This window comes from Acipenser ruthenus, chromosome 13, assembly GCF_902713425.1.
Source record: "Acipenser ruthenus chromosome 13, fAciRut3.2 maternal haplotype, whole genome shotgun sequence".
Taxonomy (NCBI): Eukaryota; Metazoa; Chordata; class Actinopteri; order Acipenseriformes; family Acipenseridae; genus Acipenser; species Acipenser ruthenus.
In genome coordinates this window covers 13,592,483-13,597,817 of record NC_081201.1, presented here as the reverse complement: position 1 = coordinate 13,597,817, position 5,335 = coordinate 13,592,483, and the positions used below count along the sequence as shown (strand labels likewise).

At 41.5% G+C, this 5,335-nt stretch overlaps 1 pseudogene; it reads left to right on the top strand.

Moving 5' to 3' along the window:
• Nucleotides 1-5,125: 5,125 nt before the first annotated feature.
• Nucleotides 5,126-5,335, top strand: LOC131697095 (U2 spliceosomal RNA; annotated as a pseudogene).

The following is a 5,335-nucleotide window of genomic DNA, read 5'->3' as shown; positions in this document are numbered from 1 at the left end:
ATTTTTGGCTAGCCCTGCCCCTCGGGGTGGGGCTCGACATGGGTTTAAAAGCAGAACGAGCACAGCGGCGGCGGCCGTGTTAATAATTAGAGCCTGGCACCTTTTTTTTCTTGTTTTTTTATTCTTTTTCCAATTATTCCCCCTCAGTCCACGAAGCGAGTACCCCGGCAGCTCCAGCGGGCGGGCGCGCCCGGGGTGTTTGGTCAAAACCATTGTGGGCATCGCTTCTCGGCCTCTTGGCTCAGATCTTAAGTAAGTGGCTTGACCGCAACTTTTGATTGTTAAGAGTGACTGATGCTAGCGATAGTGCGGAGAGAAAATGGCTTGAGTTAATTAGACTGCAAGATTTTCCTGGAAGAAGGAGGGAGAGATGCCGGAGAGAGAACATTTTATTCGAACCGTCATCATGGAACAGCTGGAGGTGGAGCTGGACGAAATCCGCTGAATACAAAGAAATGGAAAAGAGAATCTTTTTGATGTAAACTTGGTGAGTCCAATTTTCTTTGAAGGATTTAAGCAAAAATGCAAAGGAAAAGGAAATATGGACCCTTTAAAACAATACAAGGTGGAATCCAGAGAAAAAAGAATTTTAGGATTTCGACAATTAATTTGTTTAATATGAACATTTTGGATGAAAGAGTGGAGCTGTTTCTGCATAAATATGTGGACATTATTTCCAGTGCGAGGTATAGGAGAGATGGGCTGGGTGTCTGGAATGGACAAAGGCAGTACAGCGTGCTGCTGAGGGAGGACTCAAGAGGATTTCAAGGTTTCCTGCACCCCCCCAGCGCGGTGCAAGATTGATGGGTCAAATGGCTATATAGTTTACTCTGGCCAACCTATATATTGTAGTAAATGTCACACAAGTGGGCATTCAGAGGCAAGTTGTGACCAAATGAAGTGTTACAACTGTGGGGAGAGGGGTCATTTCTCCTTTGAATGTAAAAACCTGAAAAGCTGCCGGGTTTGCGGGGATGCGGGGCATCTACAAAGAGACTGCCCCATGAGGTTGTATGCTGCTGTTGCTGCTGCCCCGGACGGGCGACCGACAAGCGAGGTGGCAACAGAGAGTGGGAGAGAGAAAAAACAAGACAGAAAAGAGGAGCCACAGAAGGCAGGTACATCGGAGGAGGAGGTGCTGCCTGGGTCTCTCACGGATGTGGAGATACTGGAGGGTGCTCAGTGTGGAGAGGCGAGGCCAGCAGAGGGAGATGGCGAGCTTCCCGGTCCATCCACAATGGCTGTATTTCCGGAAGTAAGCCAGGAGTCTGTGATTGCCATTAGTCAGGAGCTGGGCAGCTTGCCATGCCCCCTAAGTCCCCTGAGAGAAGGAAGGAAAGTTGAAGACTCTGGGAGAGAGCCCACAGAAGAGGGAATGGATATGGACGGTTATAAGGTCGCAAAAAGGAAGGCTTCGTCAGGGCAGATAAATGCAAAAAGAGCTCCAATAGATTACATTATAGGAGGGGGTTTTCATGCTCTCCTGGGCAAAAAGGATTTGGGTGAACAGAGAGAGGAGGAAGAGGAGGAAGAGGAGGAGAGGAACATGATTCCCGACACCCAGCCGGGTGCTACAGAGAAGGGTTTCCTGTGTCCTACGTCTGTGACAGATTTTGCTACAACAACATATATGGTGAAAGTTGGATGTGAGGGGAACTCATCTGGGGGCCCTGAATCCACCTGAGTTCAGTATTTTTAACCCAGAGGACTGTGAGTATTGAATAAATCATACATGGATTTTAAATTAATTACAATAAATGTGAGGGGTTTTCGAGATCAGGTGAAAAGGGAGGCAGTTTTCTTGTCTCTGATGACAATGACCTTTAATGTGTGTTTCATTCAAGAATGTCATCTTCGAGATAAAAAGGACATCGAGACTTTTTCAAGACAGTGGAAAGGAGGATATTCCTTTTGGGGGGTGGGAAATGTGTTTTCTAATGGTGTGGGAATATTGATGAAAGGAGATGGGTGGGAAATTGAAAATGTTCTATCTGTGGTGCCGGGGAGGGTGTTATGTGTGGATGCTACTTTTCGGAAAGCAAAAATAAGACTTAAATATATATGCTCCATCCAATAGGACAGAGAGGCTAGTGGTGTTAAAATAAATTCAGAATTTATTATGTACAAATAGGGAGGTGGTAATGGGTGGGGATTTTAACTCCTCTTTAGATAGTAAGGAAGGAGGGATTGATTTTGCTACAAAATACCTGGGGAGGTTGGTAAATGATTTTTCTCTGTGTGATGTGTATAGAAAATGTAATAAGAAAGAGGAGGGGTACACATGGAGTAACTCTCAAGGATCAAAGAGCAGAATTGATTATATATTTGTATCCAGCAGAAGCATATTGAAGTACTGCAAGGTTTTTCCTTTTTGGAGCTCAGATCACAATTTGGTTGAGGCATCTTGGGAGATGTCCAGTCCTATTTCAGGATCAGGGTACTGGAAGTTACACTAGTTTCCTAAAGGAAGAAAGGTTTAAAGAAGAGTTTATGGAGCTTTATAGATGTTTGCAGGACATTAAGCATCGTTTTAAAACGGAAACAGAGTGGTGGGAGGGGGTTAAAGAAGAAATTAAAGTATTCTGTCAGGATTATTGCAAACATCTAAAAAAGATAGAAAGAAAGGAACTGAAGGTATTGCAAAATAGATTACAGGAGGCCGAAGCTAAAGCAAATAGTGGGGGAGGAGTGGATTGGGAAGAGCGTCAATCCTTAAAGAATCAAATTAAAAAGTATATGGAACGGAAAGCTGGAGAGTTTGCTTTTCCAGCAAAAGCAGAGGAAAAAGAGGGGGATGAGAAGTGCACTAGGTATTTCTTTCAAACTTATAAAACAAAAGCAAAGGAGGGCAGTAATTGAGGGTTTCAAGGATATGATGGTAAACTAAGAGAAGGGGTGCAAATGAGAGAATGGGCAAGGGATTTCTAGAACAAATTGTTTTCTGAAAGAGCTCTATGTGAAAAAGAAAGAAATGGTTTTAGACTGTGTGGAGGTAAAAATGAGTGAAGAGGACAGGGAGGATATAGATGGGGTGGTGACAGAGAAGGAGCTGGAGGTTGCTTTGTGGTCTTTAGCTGATAATAAGACTCCAGGAATAGATGGGCTCCCCAAGGAGTTTTATATAACCTTTTGGAATGTACTTAAAAAAGACCTACTAAATGTATATAAAGAAATATATAAAGAAGGAGCCTTGGGTGAAACTATGAGGAAGGGGGTAATAAACTTAATATTTAAGAAGGGCGATAGAGAGGAAATAAAAAACTGGAGACCTATAACTCTTTTAACATGCGATTATAAAACTTTATCTAAAATGTTAACAAATAGGTTAAGTAAAGTAATGTACAAAATAATCAATAGTGACCAGACTTGTAGTGTAAAAGGGAGGGCAAGTTGTATGAATCTGCTTTTGATCCAAGATACAATTCACTGGGCAACAGATAGGGGGCTCCAGTTAGGAATATTAAGTTTGGACCAGGAGAAAGCTTTCGACCGTGTAAATCACAACTTCTGCTTTGAAGTCTTGAAGAGGTTTAACATGGGAGAGGGATTTATAAAGTGGGTTAGGATATTATATAATGAAGTGTACAGTGTGGTGAATGTCAATGGGTATATGAGTGAACCAGTCATGCAGAAAGGGGGAGTGAGGCAGGGGTGCCCTTTGTCCCCTTTATTATATGTGATTTTTATTGAGCCTCTAGCGGAGTTAGTGAGGAAAGATACAAAAATAAAAGGGGTGCATATCCCAAGTGGGGGAGGGGAAGTGCTCAAAATATCGCAGTATGCGGATGATACTACATTATTTCTAACAGAAAGAGAGTTGGAAAGGGCAACAGAATTAACAGAAATATATGGGAGGGCCTCTGGTTCAAAAGTAAATATAGAGAAGTCCTCTATTATGTTACGGGGCAAGTGGGACAGACAGAAAATGCAAACATATGGTTTTAATATATGCCATGATGGCTTGAAGATACTTGGGGTGGTCTTCTACAGAGAGGATAGTGAAAAGAAAAACTGGGCAGAGAAATTGGCTAAAACAAAAACAAAAATGGATATTTGGAGAACAAGAAAATTAACAATATCTGGGAGAGTACTGGTAATTAAGTGATATTTTACCAACTTTGATTTACTTGGCTGGGGTTTACCCGGTTCCAGCGAGGTTAAAATTGGAGATTTCTCGTGCTGTCTTCTCCTTCATTTGGGGAGGAAAGTATGAGTGGGTAAAGAGACAGACCATGTACGAGCCAGTGGAGAAGGGAGGGAGAGGGGTCCCCTGTATACCTTTGAAGTTGGATTGTATATTGTTAAATATTAAGTGCAAAATGATAGCAGGGGAGACACAACATAAAGCGGTTTTTTTCATTAAATTATTTTTTGTTTTTTCTGTGAGAAAGGTCTGGCAGGTCACAAACAAGGCTCCAAAAGTAGAGAAGGGCCAGTGGGTATATGAACACATGAAAATGTTTTTAAAAGTAAATCCGGAGTGTGTGAACAAGGAGGTGTTACTGGATCATAAAAAAAACTATATAAATTTAATAAGAGACAAATTAAGAAGTAAAGAAAAGAAAGATATAGTAGGGTGTGACTGGGGGAGACTCCAGGTGAAGTATTTAAATAATGAGGCGAATGATATCTCCTGGCTGTGTGCACAAGACAGATTGCCTGTGAGGGAGAGGCTGCATAGGCATGGGTGCTCTAGAACACCCAAATGTCCTAGAGTCTGTGAGGGGGTGGAAACAGTAAGGCATGTCTTCTGGGAATGTGCTTTTGCAGTATGTTTCTGGCGTTTGGTATGGCAGCTCATGAAAACTGTAATTGATGTAAATGTATTAACTGAAAAAAGTATTATGTATGGAGAGGGGTGGTATAAATATAACAAAAGAATTGTTAATTGTAAAGGTGTTTATAACTGTGGGTGAATGGGTGCTTTGGGAAAAGAGAAATGAAGCAGTAGGAAGATATAATGTTGAAACAGAAAAACAAGATTTCTTTCTGTTTAAAGCTAAATTACAAGAAATTATTCTAATAGATAAGCAGGTCCTGGGATGGGATAGATGTTCAAATAAATGGGGGGAATTAATGAAAATTCTGCAAATGTATGAAAAATGGTGTATACGTGAAAATGTAAATTGATTTTTTGTTTATTGGAAAAATAAAGGGAAATTAAAAAAAAAAAAAAAAATCTGTTCTTATCAGTTTAATATCTGATACGTCCCCCATAGGGGGACCTGTCTATATTAAATTGATTTTTGGAAGCAGGAGAGGGAACCGGGGCTTGCTCCGTCCACTCCACGCATCGACCCGGTATTGCAGTACCTCTGGGAACGGTGCACAAGAA